Below are 19407 nucleotides of genomic sequence, written 5' to 3'. Positions count from 1 at the left end.
TGGCTGTGGCTCAAACTCAAGGCCCTTTAATGATGGGGCGGAAGTATAATTGGACAATGACTAAACCAGAGCTGGCTACCCACCTGGTTGGTGCGAGGCCCTGTGCTATGCAGCGATGAGTAAGACAGTCCCTATGGACAGGTAAGTCTTGGGAACATGCAGACAGGGCAACAGTAGATGACTGAATAAGACACAGAGGCAGCCCAGAATGATGGCTTTCATTTGGAAGGATTTCAGAGAAGGGAACAGCTGAGAGAATTTTAAAGGCTGATCAAATTTGTAAGATAGAATAGAGAGGCAATACTATTTCTGGCAGGCTAAGAAAGATTAAATAACACTGTGTGTTTGGGGAGCCATAAGTAATTTAGCATTGCTGTGTCACAAACTGTCAAGGGAAGAGGTAAGAAATAATGCCAGGGAGGCAGGAGGAAGCCTACTCATGGATGGCTTTGTTCTAAATACTTCAGGAGTCTGGATGCCATTTGAAAGGGTTTGAAACCACAGAAGGGCTCTGTGTAGGGAAGTGATGTGATCACATTTGAATTTCAGATAAATCATCCAGGCAGCAGTGTAGAGAATGCATTAGAGGGAGCAAAATTGTAGTGCAGAGCTGGGGAGGTCAGCAAGGAGCAAAAAGTAAAGGGGTAGAGTGTGAAATAGACTTACAATTCTGGGGAATAAGCATTGTTGCCTTTAGCTGGCTTTTCTGTGCATCCCAGCATGGGGGTTGGGGAAGGCAGGCTAGCCATGCTGAAGGATGCAAAGGCAGTTGGCATATGAGGAAGTGATCAGTCCACTGTGGTTTGGTGAGGATCATGCAGGAGGATGATTGTTGTGGGACATAGGCCCTGGGAATTAATGATCGACACAAGAGGAGAGCAGAATAAGGTCTGGGTGGGACCAAGACAGATCTTAACCTGGAGATTTTTTTAAAGTCCCAGAGAGAGGAGCAGAGTCAATATCAGTGTGACATTGGGTTTGCTTTGCATGTGATGAATGTAGATATATATATATATCTTACTAAGTTAAATACAATTCATCATAGGGTTGACTTAGTTCTCTGCCATTCTTTGGTTGGGTTTTAAAAGTCTTCAGTTTAAGAACATTTTCAGGCATAGGAAAGAGGAAAACTTGCACTGGGCGGCCACAACTGACATTTGCAGTTCATCACCTGTGGCCCAGTGTGGGCAGAACGCTCCACTGCAACCCACCACTTAGGAAATGACTCCCATCAGGGCTAGGTCCTGTTTATGTTTGCCACCTGCTACCCCATAGGCCCTGCTCCCAGGGGCACATTAAGAGCATGGGCACAAAGCCAGCCTTCTGGCCTGCTGAGGGCAGCCTTGCCCCACCCCAGGCAGACGACAACACCATGTGGGTCTGCCCAACTGCTTGCTCATTATTTCCCACACATCAGGGAGATGCAAACTTGTGTTTATCTGTTGTGTTTCTAGAGAAGACAGATGGAGACGCTGCCAGCTATTGCTCTCCCTCACTTCCTGAGTGAGGAGAATGTCCTAGCTGTCATCTCAGCCAAGAGCACTGCTTGTAGTAAGAGCAAGAACAGGAACAAGTGCTGGCCTTTGGTTCATGATGTGAACTCAGGGAAACCAGTCAAAGCACCTCTTGGTCCCCTTGTTCTGTGCCATCAAAATGCCCCCTTGTTCCAGACCTATCCTACCTGCAACTTAAAAAAATATGTTTTTATTGATTTCAGAGAGGAAGGGAGAGGAAGAGAGAGACAGAAACATCAATGATGAGAGAATCATTGATCTGCTGCCTCCTGCACAGCCCACACTGGGGATCAAGTCTGCAAACTGGGCATGTACCCTGACTGGAATGGAACCATGACCTCCTGGTTCATAGGTTGATGCTCAACCACTGAGCCATGCTGGTCTGGCATCCTACCTACAATTTTTGTACCTCAGTGGCTTAACCCATGCTGGTCCCTTCGTGCTTCTTTGCTCTTGACTTGGCCAACTCATCCTTCCTTCGTGATACCCAGAAGCCTCCCAAGACTGACTGAAACCTTTGTCATAGGTTTCCTCTAGCAAAAATAATAATCACTTGTTACATGTCTGCTTTCCCACTAGACTTAAGCTCCCTGATAGAATTTGTTTTCAGCACTGCATCCCCAGTACCTGGCACTGTGCCTGATACAGTGTGAGTGCTCAGTACACATTTCCTAAAGCATTTCATCCAAATGATCCAGTGGGAAGGTGGCAGTATCTGTGCTTGGAGCTTTTGGGAGCAGGTTTGTACAGATTGGATTCAATGTGATTACATTAAAATCTCAGTTCAGCATAGTTCCTGACACCTACTGGGCTAACGCACTTAGCTATCCTGCATACTATTATGAAACAAACATCAACCAACAATAGAAAAGAAAGCATTGGTCTTAAAACCAACAGAGAGGGATCCAAGTCCTGGCATTGCTACTTCCTAACTGTGCAAACTTGGTCAAATTCCAATTACTTTATCTCCCTGAGTTTTGTTTGGCTTTCTCTTTTATAATTCAAGAATGATAATGCCTACCTTATCAACCTATTATATGAATTAAATTAAATTATTGAAAAAGGGATATAATATATGTGCAATTACTACTGGCAACACAATAGACACTCAATAATTATCATTTCCTCCTTCCCTGGTTGTTAGGGAGACTGTAAAAATGAGTAAAACACAAAACCTGCCTTAATTCAGTAAAGAAGATAAGAAATAGATAATATGGAACAGGATAAGAGAATGGAAACAAGCACAGTCATAGGGGGATTAGGAGATGGGCCCAGATGGGTCTTTCTGGTTTATTCATTCAACTTCCATTAAATCTGTGCCAAGTGTAGTGGCTGGCCATAGACCCTGACAGGAATTAGATATGGTGCTTGCTCTAGAGGGACTCATAGTCTAGGGGTGGAGAAACAGATGGATAAGCAGATTACTTACAATTAAGCATGGTCAGGGTTATTACAGAAACAAGAACACAGAGCACTGGGGATGGAGCAGCTTACTCCAAATTCCCCTAACATCCAACGATTCAGTCTAAAGGCACATGTGCAAAGAAGCAAGTGCCTCAAGAGTATGATGCCTTTGTGGTTTCTTACCCTTCAATAAATTCATTAGACCAGTTAGACATTCTAGTCAATACAGTTGTAAGCTTTCTACAATGATCTTACAACATACCACATTAATTCACATTTTAACACATGAATAACATCAGCTACATGACAGATACCTTCAGGGCACTAGGCTAGGGTGAGGGACCAGACTGCACCCTCCCTGTTGGAACAGGCCAGGCAACCATTGAAAAACAATTTGAAAGGACATGATTTTAGGTGAGGGGCAATCATTCAGGTGCAGAATGATACAGGGGAGAAAAGCATGATTACCACGAGCCAGCCATTCAATCTCTTAGAGTCTCAGCTTACCTTTTCAAAAAAAAATTTTTTTTTCAACCACATTTTACATTCAATACCATTTCATACCAGTTTCAGAGGTACAACAGCAAATGGTCAGAAAACCGTGCACTCTACAGAGTGGTCCCCCTGCTGCCTCAAGCACTCACATGGCCCCATACCCAGCTACCTCGACATTATCAACTATATCCCCCATTCTGCAATCTGCATCTCTGTGGCTATTCTGCAACTATCAATTTGCACTGGGGGAAATAAAAAGAGAATAATTACTGGGCTTCACTGCCTCTCTGAGAGTTGTGCAAAGTAATTGGGCTAGTTTTGGAAAGAACTATGAAAACTTGAAAAAACTGTATAAAACAAAGGTCTCTGAACGATTATAGACAGAAAGCACTATGGGAATCCACAAGAGGAATTCAGAAGAAGCGGGGGGACCTAAGAAATGTTCTCATTGGAAGGAGGCTCCCATGGGAAGATTGGGAAGTAGGAAAGGATTCTATTAAAAAAAAAATAGATAAGAGGATTAAACACTTACTGAAGGGTATTAGGTGTTAGGTATAATGCTTTCCTAGATATAATGCTCGCAACAACCTCACTCTCATTGTCTAGATGAGGGCACTGAGTCCCAGAGATGGTAAGGAACCTACCCAAGCTCACAGAGCTAGTGATGAGCAAAGCTTGGGTTCAAACCCAGGTCTGCCTGATCCCAGAAGACACACTCTTTTCTCTACATCCTCCCGAGAGGCCAGGAACCAGAGAAGACCATTTGGTGGCCTGAGGAGTTGAAGACAAAGAAATAAGATGAAAAAGAAAGCCAGGGCCAGGCTGTGGGAGGGTGCTGAATGCCTGTCATGGTAAATGGCATTGGTAAAAGGGGAAAACATGATGGGAGTTTTCTTCTGGGAAGAATGACAATAGCTACATATTGAGATGATATTATGTGCCAGGCTCTGTGCCAAGGACTTGACCAACATTATCACATTAAACACTCAAAAAATAAAACCATTTTGATACAGATGAAATTATAATTTTCATTTTTCACATGAGGAAACTTTGGCTCAGAGACGTTGAGTTAATCCACGATCACAGAAACAGATGATTGAAGACACTGGAATTGAGTTGGATCGGTCTGGTGCCAGGGCCCAGCTCTTCTCCACCCACTGCACCACATCTTCAGCAGGATACGCTCCAGAGGGCTCAAGGGTGAAGGGACCAAATAGGAGACCCACTGGCATTTCCTGAATGAGTTGTATAAGTTCTGCCTTAGGGCATTGGAGAGAAAATGGATATTCTGGGTCAAAGGTATGAGCAATAAGAGGAAAGATGGGACAATCTTTGGGAGACAGTTTGGTAAAATAGTTAAAACTCTGATTTTTGGATTAGACTAACATATACTCTAGTCTCAGTTCTGAAACTATCTAGCTTAAATGATCACTCTCAACCTCAGCTTCTTTTTCTATAAAGTCGGAATATTGACATAACCAACCTCCTAGTGTTGTTTTGAGGCTGAAGTAATGACTAGTGGCTAGCACATAAAATAGGCTCGATGCTAATAAATGTTAATGAGTAAAATTAAATTGGAACAAGGCAGGGCAAACCCAGACAAGTTTCTGAAAGGCATGGGAACCAAAGAGAATCTGAGTTGGTGATTGGGCAGCAGTTTGACTTAGGACTGGTGGGTAGAGATAGAAAGGTCAGATGCAAGAACCTAAATGTGAAAAAATGGTAGAGAGTTGTCTAAATATGACACAGTGGTCTGGGGCCTGCAGAATAAGGTGGTTAAGCATAATCCAGTAAAAGGGGACACAGAGAAGTTTAGTCTTGGGCCCCACCATCCTCCAAGAAATAAGAGAGGAGAGAGAGAAGCCCCATTATTAAAAGGTCTGGGGATAGGGGCCTAAGTAAATGCTTGAGGCCTTCTTAAAGGAATATTCCCACTGGGGTCCTTGGTGAAACGCTGAGGCTTCAGTCTTGGGTGCAATGGCAAAGACGCCAAGACCATCACCAACCCCTTTTGCTCTCAGGTATGGCCACAGCTATTTGGTTTAGCATGCCTCAGTCTCATTCTGGCAGTGTCCCATTGGCCTATACATATCTGGGTTTAGATATTTACTCCCAATAGCTTGGATGAGGCATAGATGGAACAGAGGCAGGTGGGAAGTGGTAGGAAGGAGTGATTATTCACGTGAGTTTGAGATACCGATAGCCAACCTGGTACATTTGTCTACAATGCCACTCCAGGGACATATATCCTGAATGTATGTGCAGTAACCTTATTTCTGACACCTTTTCTGTTGTCATTGCTGGTGCTAAATTACCATTGTTCACAACGATGCCTGAAAGGCCATCACTGATAAAAGAAGAGCGTTTTGTCTGGCTTTTTGGCTGATGTGGGAGGCGGCACGCTGCAGGGAAAATGGATTCCCTGAGATGTTCTGCATACGGCAGGTGTTCAGTGACAGCCCAGATTTCCTGGCCTGCTTTGACAGTGGCTGTATTCCCCTGCCAATCCCAAGCCTGAACAAAGCCGCCCATTCATTTCCTTGACATTCATTTATAATACTTCATTGGAGAATGTTCTACAACGTGGTGACTGGTTTACTACAGCATCCAGTTATCTAACCTCAGCCTCAGCAAATCTTTTTTTTTTTTTTTTGGGGGGGTGGGGGTGGGGGAGACCCTGTAATTTGCTATAGTAGCAACCCCAGAACTCCTCTGATCTCTGTCTTAGCCTCCTCCTGCCTTTTATCTTTTAGTAAATGACCTTATCATTTAACTCTTCTGAGAAGGCCAAGGTCAAACCATCCAAAGACTCACCCATGCACCATGTGGCCACTGACCAATAGAAAAAATGCCGTGGACCTGCCAGCTCTATTCATAAAAGTCATCTTGGATCTCACTTTCCTCTTGCCCTTGTTATTCTCATCCTAGGCTCAGTTCCAGAATCTGCATGGTTTTTGATACTTTGGAATTGGCTACAGAACTTGGCTCCTCTGGCTTTGCCCCTGGGTGCTGACCAAGACACAGCGTGTGCTTGTTCTGTGGCTCTTCCTGCTCTTGGATGCTTCAAAAATTTGCTCTAACCAAACCATTCTGGTTTTCAGGATCTCATCCCAGTATGGCCTCCTGGAAAAAGCTCTGCATGGGGAAATATGTCAATTAGGCCAGAAATTCCTCACCTTTCTGTTGCTCAGCTAGCCTTTTTTCCTTCCTCAAGGTTTTAAGAAAAGTGTCACTTTTTCAATTGAGAACCAACTCTTGCACTTATGAAATTGGTTATATTTTTTTGTATTTCCTTGAGGCCTCCAACAATAATATTCTATTAAATTAATTAATTGAATGAACATTTAATAGACATACAGGGTATACCCCCAAAGTGTATACACAATTTTTTTCTGATAGCTCAATAGATGTTTCTTTCTTTTTAGATTTAACCCATTGGAATTAGTAATTATCCAAACTGTGTATACATTTTTGGGACATCCTATATACTATGTGCTAATTCAGGGATCAATAAGCTACAACCCATTAGCTGTTCTTGTTCTAATAAAGTGTTTTATTTTACATATTATTTTTTTACTGTTTATGGCTGCTTTCATGCTACAATGGCAGAGTCAAGTAGTTACAACAGAGAGACTGTCTAGCTGCAAACCCCCTTAAAATATTTACTATCTGGCCCTGTGTAGAAAAAGTTTTCTAAAACCTGTGCTACTCCAAGGAGACCCTGAAAAGAATCAGACTTGGCCCCTGTCCTTGAGATGTTCAATCTGCAGGGTAGGGTAAAGGGCATAAAGGACAGGTTATAACAGGCAATTGCAATCAGCTATGTGCAACAGAACTCTGATAAAGGCAAAAACAGAGTGATGTAAGAGCACAGATAAGGGAACATTAAACACTGACTGAACCAGAATGGGCTTCCTGGAAGTTTAGATAGTTGAACTACATTCTGAAAGATAAATAGGAGTTAGCAAGGCAATTACAGGATAGGGAGAAGAGTATTTTTGCAGAGGGACCAGTATGTACATAATAAAATGTAGAGGTATATGGAAAACCACAAGTTGGTCAAGTAGTGTGTGTGTGTGTGTGTGTGTGTGTGTGTGTGTGTGTGTGTGTGTGTGTTTGTATTTGTAAGAATGGGATGATCAGTGATGAAGCCAGTTAGCCAGGGATATCATGAAGGGATAGGAATGTCTTAACAGTAAGTTTTTATTTTATCTTGAAGGTAGTGTAGAGCAGAGAAGAGACAGTCCTGTCTGAAGGCAACTCCCAAATCTACATATGCTCACACAACTTCTGCTTCTTATTCTTATGTAGTAAATGGCACTAGACTAGCCTTAGCATATAATTGTAAAACTGGACAAAATATGTGAAACTCCAGTTTTCAGATGTTGGAAAACAGACAGCAAAGGACTATAATCCTCGACAGAAGGGACACATAAGAGGTGAGCCCTAGATTTGTCCTGGGCATTTTCTGATTTGTGGTGCATCATTTACTAGCAGTATGACCTTGAAAAAAATACCTATGTTTTCTAGGACTTTGTTTTCTTATCTGTGAAAAAGAAATAACAATGGCACCTACAGGTTAGGATTCTTATGGCTATTACAGAAGGAAACCATAAGAAAACAGTACAGTTTCTGTTATATAGCAAATATTTAATAAATGTTACTTTTAATATTAATATTCCATTTCTCCTAGGAAGATGAGGATTGGGAACAAACTGGAGCATGCACAGGACCTATCCATTAGGATAAAGCAAAATCTTGTAAGATAGCTTAATTTTCCAGGTGGTATGGCCAACTTAATTGTGGTTCAGGTCACAGTCAGCTCTGGAGAGGGGGATAGTAGAAACCCATCAGGTGGGTGGAGCAAAGGGTGAGGAAATGGCAGCAGAATGTGTCATGTATGTGGACAGAAGCAGCCATGAGAGCCCCTGTCAGAAGTTTGCAATGAGGTTTCCAATTCTCCCTTCTGGAGTCAGGGTGGGAGACTGAAAAGAGGCTTAGAAGGATGCAGGGGCCAACGCAGCATCTCTGTTCTTGAGTCTAGAGATAGTTTAGGAGCCCAGAGATAAATCCCACAGGACCCAGAACTTGGATTGGGGCTGAAGTGTTTTTAACAACTGTCTGTCTTACATATGAATTGCCCTAGAAACAGGAAAACAATAATAATTAAAATGGCTAGTGAGAGTTTACTATGTGCTTTTTATATTGTTATTTATTTAATCCTTAGAACAAGGCCATTTGACAGATTTGGAAATTAAAGCACAGAAAGTTTAAGTGACTTGCCTAGTTATCCAGCAAGTACTAGTAATGCGGGTGGTGGTGGTGGTGGTGGTGGTGGTCTTAATCCAGCATTTAAAAGGGTTCAGGAATCTGGAGAAGGTACTGTGTATAAATTAATAAAGAGTCCAGAGATGAAACATAATTTTGGAAGACATTTTGGGGGGCCAGAGGAGCTTGGCTAAAGGAACCAAGTCCTCTGTCTCTCTGGACCCCTTGCTGTTTATTAACACAAATTATCCTAAAGAAAGACAAGGTTTAGTATACAGAATCCATTGTCAAATTTGGGAAACTCCCTATGGCTGTTCAGGTGTTTGGCCAGCAGGAGGCAATAACATGTAGCTTGAAATGCCCTCAGCTGTCTGGCAGCAAGCAACCATTTATGCACCCTTTTCAGGTTTGTGGAAATGCCCTTAGTCATTTCCAAAAGGCAATAACATATGTGATTCAGCCCTTGCTGAGTCTCCAAGTTCCATCAACCTTTTGATGAAACTCTTGCATTTATGACATGCTGGAATTAGCTCCCGGCATACTCATAAGTGACAGAGCCAGGATTTAGACCCATGCAGGATCACTCTAGAGAAGTTTTGTTTAAATGAGCTTTTCTGTGAAGGTGGAGGTGCTCTATATTCCACTGTCCAATATGGCTGCCAGTTGCCATATGTGGCTATTGAGCACTTACAGTGAAAAAAGGCCAGTGTGACTGAGAATTCTAATTTTAAATTTTATTTAATTTTAACCAGTTTAAATTTAAATAACCATGTGTGTCTAGTGGCCATCAATTTGGATAGCACAGTTCTGGAATCTAGGAAAGATCTGAGGATTGTTGCTAAGTTCAAGGACCAAGTGTGCAGGTAACCCCTCCTGGGAAGTGGAAGCAGAAGAGGATAAACCCTACCGGGGACTGGGGTCTCTCACAGGTGGCAAGGTAAGACAGCATGCAGGAAGAGCCAATGAATTTGAACTAAGATTTGGCCAACAGCAGTTGTATTTGGTGCTTTGTATTACTCATCTACATCTACCTCTCACTTAAGCCACAACAATGGTGGCAGGTGTGGGCCACACTCGCACTGTCAGTGTGCATGTCAGATGTACTGTGCTTCTTTCCACTTACTGCCTCATGGCCTCTCGGAAGTTCTGAGGCCTGGTTGGCCTATAAGCAAGTGCTAGGATGTTAGTGCTTCTGAAGACCATCTGCAATCCATAGAGGGGCAGGTGCTAGCTGACAAATTTGGGAGGTGGATAATTCTTGGAGGCATCTGTACACTTTTCAGAGATACAATGACTTCAGAATGCACTCTTAGGTTGATTCCTCCTCCTCCCCTTTCCTTCTTCCCTAATGCCTTCTTTCCTGCTTCCTAGATCATATTCTATATAAAGTGTCTGCACCAAAGTCCTTACCTCAAGCTCTGCTTTTGGGGAAATTGAGACATGGTTCAAATCAAGTAAGATCATGTGTCTGGGCCCAGAGACCCAAAAAGTGACAGTCTGGAGATTAGATGAGAGGCACCCCTCTCTCCAAAGTTATGGACATTGTCTTCACCATTGCTGTCATTGTTATCATTATCATCACAACCACTACCATTCATTGAACACATTCTCAGCATCATGCTTGTCACAGGAATTAGCTAGCATCCTGCTGTTCTCACAATGGTCATACTAGGTAGGTCAGTTACCATCCCGTGTTATGGATGAGGGAACTGAGCTGCTAGCAAGGGGCAGAGCTGAGATTATAATAAGATCTGCGAAGGCCACACCCTTACTACTTCCCTAGGGATCCAGAGCTTGAACTAAGTCCAGATATAGTTAGAAGGCCATTCTGATATCACCAGAATCAGATCTTGGAGTGGGTATACCAGGGGGTTAAATAGAACAGTGCCTGTCCAGCCTCTGACAACATTGTAGGTATTGGCTCTTGACATCATCAATTTCAGCCTTCTTCAAACTCAGCCTTTCCGGGACAATTTTTCTGAACTTCTGACTGTGATTTATTTAGACATCTCTTAAAGCCTCGACAACCACGTGATTCTCATTTTAGAGGCAAAGAATAATTTTAGGGCACCCCACAGACTCTCCATTGCTACTGTAGAGGCTGGTTAAAAGTTTATTGTGCACTGACAAATAGCATAGGGGTTATATTTCTAGAAAAGGGAACTTTATTTAAAAGTGTCCTTCCAAGCTGACTTTTCCACATAAACATTGTTATATATGGGAGAGAGGCTGTAGTTCTGGACGCCTTCCAAATGCTTAATACACCATTAACATCTGAGTTTGAAACCCCAGGGAAGAAACTGTAGCACTTTGGATGATAAATTCTAGCAATGTTTATCTATTTTTAAAAATCTAAGAGCTTGTATTTAAAAACTTAGCAGGAACAATAAATAACTTTATTTTTTAAAAGTATAACAAACAAACAAACAAAAAAGAGAGAACTTCTCCCAACCCCATTAGTTCATTTTTCAGGTTTCCATCTGAACTGTCAGCTGTACCCTGTAAATAGTAAGCCATTGCTCTTCAGTGTTTAAAAAGTATTTAGGCAGCAGAGAGAAGAAAGAGTAATTACTGAGCACATGGTTGTTCTGGCTGCTTCATATGTATCCTCTAACTTACTTTCAATCCCATTTCATTGGTGAGAAAACAGAGGCTTGAAGAGAATGCCAATGGGCATGTTGCTTGTGAGTGGTTGAACCAGGATTAAAATCATGATTACCTTGTCTTTGGGAAGACTTTTTGTTCTGCCAGTGAGAGAGAAGCTAGAGGCTCTGGAGAAAGTTTGTTAAGCTAATAATAGAAGCAAAGTCTATTGAAGCAAGTCTATATATAGGATGAAAGAGGAGTCAAGCTGAGGTAAAAAAAAAAAAAAATCACACCTCAAAATTGAAGGTAAAAGGGAAGATAGGAGCCCAATTTCTTTCATGACCATAGATGCAGCAACCTCAAACAAAATATTGGCCTTATGTCCAGTTATTTAGAAAAAGTACATCATATCACAATCATATAGTGTTTATTCCAGAAATGTAACAGAGGTTTAACATTCAACATTCCAACAATATAATTCATTACATTAATAGAAAAATTATATGAATATCTTCACAGATGCAGAAAAAGTATTTGATTATATTCAATATCTATTTATGATTTTAAAAAATCTCAGCAAACTAAGAACAGAAGGGAACTTTCTTTACCTGATAAATAGCTACCAAAAAAACTATAGCAAAAATCATACTTAATAATATATTAAAAGCTTTCCCTACAATTACTGCTAAAATAAAAGGCATTTCCCACAAGATTGGAACAAGGCAAGAATGCCCACCATCACCACTTCTGATCATCCTTATACTGGAAATTCTAGCCAGTGCAACAAGGCAAGAAAGAGAAATAGAAGGCATAAGGATCAGAAAGTAATTGTGGTAAGATATAATTATGTTTGTAAGAAATTCCAAAATAATCTCTATATAAGCAAATAGAATTAATAAATGTATATAGCAAGGTCTCTGAATACTAGATCAATATACAAGAATTAACTTAATTTCTAAATACAAGTGACAAACAAGTTTAAATTAATATTTTAAAAAGCTGTTATTTAGAATAGCATAAAAATATATTTTAAAGAATAAGTATAGTGAAAAATGAAAAGACTTCTCCATAAAAAGCTATACGTTTACTTAGAGCAGTGGTCTGCAAACTGTGGCTCTCAAACCACATGCAGCTCTTTGGCCCCTTGAATATGGCTCTTCCACAAAATACCACTGCCTGGGCAAGTCTATTTTGAAGAAGTGGCGTTAGAAGTTTGTTTTAAAAATTTGGCTCTCAAAAGAAATTTCAATTGTTGTACTGTTGATATTTGGCTCTGTTGACTAATGAGTTGGCTGCCCACTGACTTAGAGTAAATCTAAATAAATGGGGCAATATAACATATATGTTGATTAGAAGAGTCAATAATCCAAAATTGCCAAATATCCCCTAATTTTCCCACAAATTTAACATACACCCAATTAAAATAACAGCAGGTTTTTAAAAAGTAAAAATTGAGACCATGTTTCTAAAACTTATGTAGAAATGAAAAGAACCAAGAGCAGCCAAAATAATCTTGAAGAAGAACAAAGCTGGAGGACTAACATTCCCAGTTATGAAGGACAAACAAATTGAACCAATGAAACAGAATGACAGAAAACAAAGTCCAGAAATAGACCCACAGATATAATCAACCACTAGATATATAACAAAGGTGATTCTAATGCAGAAAGGAAAGAATGGGCATTCCAGTAAATAATTCTGGGGGGAAAAGAATTTTGACCCCTATCTCAAGTCATACAAAATTCAATTACAGATCAACTCAAGATCTAGATACAAAAGGTAAAGACAATGAAGCTTTTAGAAGAGACTATAGAGCAAAGTCTTCATGACTTGGAGGAAGGCAAAAATTTTCTTAAGTGAGACACAAAAAATGCTAACTCCAAAGAAAAAAGATTATATGGGATAGATTAAAATTAAAACCTTTTGTTCATCAAAGATTAGGAGAATAAAATGACAAGCCACAGAATGGAAAAAGATATTTGGAATATATACATTTGACAAAGGACTCACATCTAGAATATATAAAGAACCCCTAAGGAGCAATAAGAAAAAGGTAGATAACTCAATAGAAAAAAATGGCCAAAAGACAAAAACAGTCACTTTAGATTAGCCAAATGATGAATATCAATATAGTAATCAAAATAAAAGAAATTGAAATCACAATGCTACATCACTACATATAAATAATTTTGTTGTGCAAAATTATTGAACAGCATCTACTAAAACTAGGTTACGTATACTATGACCCAGCAGTTCCACTCCTAATATATAACCAGCAGAAATGCATGCATATACCAGTATTTACTAGAAGCCATGCACATGAATGCTTGCTTACACAGCACTATTCATAATAGCGCCAATATGGAAACTGCCCAAATATTCATCCATATTAGAATGGATAAATGAAATGTGGCGCATTTACACAGCCATGAAAAGGAAAACCCCCAAATTATATGCAACCATGTGGATGAATCTTACAAACTATAAAGGTAACAAAAGAAGCCAGACACTAAAGAGTACATGCTATAAAATTCCATCCTCAAAATGTTTAAAAACAAGTAAAGTTACTCAATGATAGAATTTAAGAAGACGGCTGCCCTTTGCAAATCTGGAAGGGGACAAGGGGAGTTTGAGTAATTTTCTGACTTTTGTGCTGGTAACATGAATGTGTTCAAATGAATGGCAAATGATGAGCTGTACACTTAACATTCACCAACTTTTCTATATGTGTGTTATGTCTCAATTAAAAGTTCACTTTAAACAAAGAAAAGATGAAAGTGAATACAGCGTTACCTCTCTTTCCTTGTATCTCAAAGCTTACTCTGGACTACCCCAGGCTTGAGCTGCATTGTATAGGAACCCGAAGTTTAATTCTCATGTAATGGGGATGTGACAGGGAAAATGACTGAGATAAGCTGTGAGTTTGTAAGAGGCAAAAGTTACCTTAGCGCATTTTAAAGATCAGAGGTCAGGTGCCCTGGGCCAGGAGCTCAGCCTGCATGGAGCCATTAGCTGGGAAATGCAAAGCTGGGATCTTTATTCTGAGATTTGACCTCTCACGAAGGCAACTTGGTAGAGCAAGAGCTTGGTTTATCTTAATGCAACTCACTGGCCACATGTTATATATACTCTGCACCTCATGCAAGGTCTTGGGGATTCTGAGCCAAACTAGACAAGGGCTGGTCAGCATAAGAGGGAGGCTCAGACACATGAATGGGCAGTTATAATGCAGCATGGACATTGTTGTGAGAAGAAAACCACAAGGCTCGAGCAGGAAAGAGGAGGGCTGCTAATCTAGACTGCGGAATAGAATAGGCTTTCCAAGAGTGGGGTTTATGTTATGAATGTACAGGTTGCGTGCAATCAGCCAGGTGAAGGGGGCATGGCAGGGCAGGTACTGCAAGCACATGACAGGACATGTGTAAAGGCCCAGAGATCACAGCGCGCAGGGTGCTCTCAGGGAACATAGATGGCTATGGAGCCAAGAGTACAAATTGCAGAGGGGCACAAGATTAGACCAGTACTTGTCAGGTTTAGTGGATTTAGCCCAGTTAGTCCAGGGTGATGCAATTAAATCTTGAATTCACCTCTTCTGGAGTCTGTGACCTTGACCAAGTTCCTTCCGCATTGGTAGTATTAGAACTGTATTTGTTTTGCCTTGAGTATTCAATTTACTTTTGCTTTCCCACCAATCGTTTTAAAAATACATGAAGAGGTAACTTGTTTTCTAAAGGCCCGCACATAGTAGGTACATGCAGGGAAGTGGTTGTTTGACGAATGCCCAAAGTTCTTTGGCAATGGAGAACAGCGTATTATTTAGAAACACAAAAGTTGGCTCAGGCCCACGCCCACCACCATATGCTGGCAGCTGAGAACACTGCGAAAGCGGTAATCAGCACGGAAAATTCCTTTCAAGTTTCCAAACCTGCAGCCCAAGGTGGCAGCTGGTGGCCTATTATTCCCCGGAGCTCTAGTGAAATGGAGGAGTTCTGTTTGTGCAATCCTAGGCAGAAGACTGTCGGGACAGTTTATGGTTAGAGGGATATTTCCTTCTTCTTTAAAAAAAAAAAACTTCCTAGAGATTAAATGACCATAGTAAGGACAGCACACATTCCTGCGATAAGGTTCGGCTTCCCAGTTCTTCCTCAGAGGGAAATAAAAGGTTGAATAATTTACTCATTGCTTGAACAAACTCTAAGGGTGCTGTCAGAATTAAGACCAGACCAGGCTTGGAGATAAGACAGAGAAACTGGTAGTGGAGGTGACTGGGCAGGTGAGGGACCTCCCAGACTTAGGGGACACCAGGGACACCAGCATCAGGCATCTCTGACAGCTCTAAGAGGCAGAATTCCAGAACTTGAAGCAATTGGTAGGAGCAAGGGAGAGACCTCATCCGTGGAGGGGCAAAGCTAGGCTCCTACGTGGGTCTCGCTAACATTTCCATGCATCTGGTACTGAGCTAAAAGGCAATATTAAGGGCAAGGCTAGCCAAAGATTAGGCAGTCCCTAGATACCCATAGAATCAATAAGTGTCTGAAGATTGAGACCTAATTATGAAAATTTGGATCTAAGGCAATACTTGGATCACAAAACAATGAGGTATAACAATAGCTAATCATTCTATAACACTATATGCCAAGCACTCTTCTAAACTCTTTACATATATTAAATCATTTCATCCTCACAATAGTCCTGTGAAGCCAGTATTGTTTTTAATCCCCACTTTATAGAGAAAACTGAGGCACAGAGAAGGCAATTAAGTGATTTGTCTATCATCTCAAAGATAGTCAATGTTAGAGGCAGGATTCAGTCTGGCTCCAGAGTCCACACACTTAACCAATCAGACGTGAAGGCCTTGTTAGAATGGGGACAATGATGGGTTCCTCAGTTCCTGCAAAAATTCTCCCAAACAAAGAAAACCACTGGTTCCACAACCCCAGGGGCTGGAATGAGACTGAAGAAGGGGCTCAAGGTCCCCATTCCGTTCACTTTTCCGGAGCACTTCGTCTGGAAGCGCCATATGTTGTTCTACTCCAAGCATATCATCCCAGTAGCTGTGATTAGCAGATCTATGCCACCTCGGCCTGCCAGCTTTCCCCTTTTCCTTCAATCTGCCAGTTTTGGCCCAGTAGCCGCCAGGATGGGGAGCTGATGTTTCTCTTTGGCTGATGGAAATATCTGACTGACAACCTCTCAGTGGGTGCCTCTGGCACAGAAACAGTGTGAACCATTTCCCAAGTGTTGTGTGTTCAGAACCCCAACTGGCATCACAATTCTATTAGCTTGTTTCCATGCCCTTTGGTAGGAATCCATGCCACTTTGTCAACCAAAATAGGACTTTCAAAAACAGAGTCAGGATGCTGCTCCAATCAGGGTAGCCTAAGCAAGCGCTAATGAAGAATTAGATGCATATAAATTGGGTTGAAGAGGCATTTTCCTGCTTTACTTCCAAAGCGAAACCCAAGAATCCTTGCAAATTGGGAGGACTTTGGCAGGGATGCACCGGCTGGCACAAAACAGGCAGCAATTCTAGTCATGACCATGAATAGTCAGCCTTATTTGGCATAAACAATTCTTCAGGGTATATTTTCAATTCATTGTTTGGGAAACATAAGCACATACATGCTGTTCGCCTCAGCAGAGTTATGTGTGTACAATTCTGAGTAACTTTACTAAGGTTTTTAGAACACACCCATTCTTTCATTCTAGGATTATTTTTTAAGTAGATAGAATATTTTCTTAAAAATTGAGAAGACTTTCCCTCCCCCCCCCCAGCAAACCCAATAAATAACACATAATGAACATGTACTCTATGTCAGACCCTGTGCTGGATGGAACTGGGGATACAATGATGATCCAACCAACTCCAATGCCTTCCTCCGGGGTCTGCCATAAAAATATTATAGAAGGTGGGGAAATAGCAAAGAGGACACTAGGGAGGGACTCGAGGGTGACAAAAAGGATCATGAGGAATTTTGTCCAATATTATTTTTAATAAGTATAGTACCTTGAAGACGCTGATTATAATTGCATGCCCCAAGGTTGAAGGTGATATGAGAGATTTTTCCAGATTGTATAGATTAAAGAAAGCGGAATATATTTAAGGTAGTCTTAGAGCTGGTTTAGATTCTATCCTATATGACATTTCAGTGACATCGTTACAAGGGATGGAGTGGACCCAGAAGCCCAGTTTATTCATTTGTCCTTTCATCCATCTCCTACTCATAGTGTCTACTCTGCTTTGCATCGGTGGTGAGAGTGTGACACAGCCATAAAGAAGACACGGCCCCTGCCCTCAGGGAGCTTGTAGCCTAGTGTAGGGGACAGATTGATGAATACTTTTTTGCCCATTAGGATTTGTGCCATGATGTAGGTGTGGATCAAATGCTGATGCTGATGGGGTCCAGAGGAATAGATAACTCTTCTCTCTGTCTTTGAGGTGAAAGACATGACTGCCCCTCTTGTCCACAGAGAAAAGAACATTGTTCCTTTTTTTAGATTCTCAGAAGATGTCAGTGTCTGCCTTCCTCAGCCCCTCTCAGGTTTCTTGAGTGTCTCCCGTGTGCCAGGCATCTTGCTGCGCACTTTGTACTGCAATGAACAACAGTTAGCATGACAGTTCTTGGAAGTCACCCTTTAGGGAAGACAGCTAATCTCTGTGTGTGTGGCAAAGGGGGAGGGGGGGAGGGGGGAAGAAGAGGGCTTAAACAAAGAAATTTATTCTCTCTCAGTTCTGGGCCGGACATCTGAGATCACGGTGTGGGCAGGGCTGCGCTCGCTCTGAGGGCTCTAGGGAAAGACCTGTTCCAGGTTTGGTGGCCTCAGGAGTCTCTTGGCTTGTAGACGTCTTCTTCCTGTCCTCACATGGTGGTCCCTCTGTCCTAATCTCCTCTTCTCATAAGGATGCCAGTCGTACGGATAAGAACTGTCCCTAACAACCTCACGTTAACTTGACCATCTGCAAAGACCCTATTTCCTAATAAGATCACACACGCAGGTCCTGAGGGTTAGGACTGCAGCAAAGCCCCTAACTGGAGGGTTTTGCCCATCTGTTGGATTAACCCTTTATCGTCATTCCCTTTTGACCCATAACTCAGCCCTGTTTTGGCTCCTTGTTCTTTGTCCAGTGGTTATACTGAGCTCATATGTACTTTATGGTGCAGCAGGGAGTTCGGACTCACCCGCCCTCCCTGCCCACGCCTGTCCTGGCCATCTGCCACTCCTGGGAGCTCAGGTCTATGTTGCCCCTCCCACTTGCTCTAAGGGGTGGATGGGGGATGGCTTCTCTGAATGTCCACGGCTCAGGCTGCCTTTGGAACACATTTGACAGTCCAGTTTCCCACCATTAGGCACCCCCTTCCCCCACCAGTGACATCCTGGAGGGGAGACAGGAGGTGACTGGGGCGGTGATAACCCTGTTGTGGGTGTGCCCTGCTCTCTGCTGAAATTCATTTTTTAATGTATTTTTATTGATTTCAGAGAGGAAGGGAGAGGAGAGAGAGAAACATCAATGATGAGAGAGAATCATTGATTGGCTGCCTCCTGGACACCCTCCACTGGGGATGAAGCCTGCAACCTGGGCATGTGCCCTTGATTGGAATTGAACCTGGGACCTTTTAGTCCACAGGATAATGTTCTATCCACCGAGCCAAACCAGCTAGGGCTCAATTAATTTTTTTATAAGTATATTTTTATTGATTCCAGAGAGGAAGGGAGAGGAAGAGAAAGAAACACCAATGATGAGAGAGAATCATTGATAGGCTGACTCCTACACATCCCTACTGGGGATCAAGCCGGCAACCTTGCCCTGACCAGGAATCACCTCCTGGTTCATAGGTCAACACTCAACCATTGAGCAACACTGGCTGGGCCAGAGTAGCTTCATTTTATGTGGAGGTGAATCACAGGATCTAGATATATACAAGGATATTGATACAGATATGTGAAAAGAGATATTAAAATATTAAAGTGTCTCTATGCACAAAATATCAAGTGATGCAGATGACCCCTCCACCAAATTAAAAAAGATTGTCAAGGATCATAATTTCAAAGCTGGCAACTGAATGAATTTTAAGCCATGCTTATGTTATTGGTGTACAGATGTACCACTTCATAGCTGGTTTGAAAAAGCAGTCCTAAT

General features: G+C 41.8%; 1 protein-coding gene across 1 annotated transcript in view; it reads right to left on the bottom strand.

Moving 5' to 3' along the window:
• SPON1 (spondin 1) overlaps window positions 1-19407 on the bottom strand; it is a 252535-nt gene that overhangs the window by 102310 nt on the left and 130818 nt on the right. The window lies entirely within an intron of this gene.

The sequence above is a fragment of the Pipistrellus hanaki genome (assembly GCF_964339955.1).
Source record: "Pipistrellus hanaki genome assembly, chromosome: 9".
Lineage (NCBI taxonomy): Eukaryota > Metazoa > Chordata > Mammalia > Chiroptera > Vespertilionidae > Pipistrellus > Pipistrellus hanaki.
The sequence above is the reverse complement of the archived record's forward strand: the minus strand, read 5'-3'. Positions and strand labels throughout refer to the sequence as shown.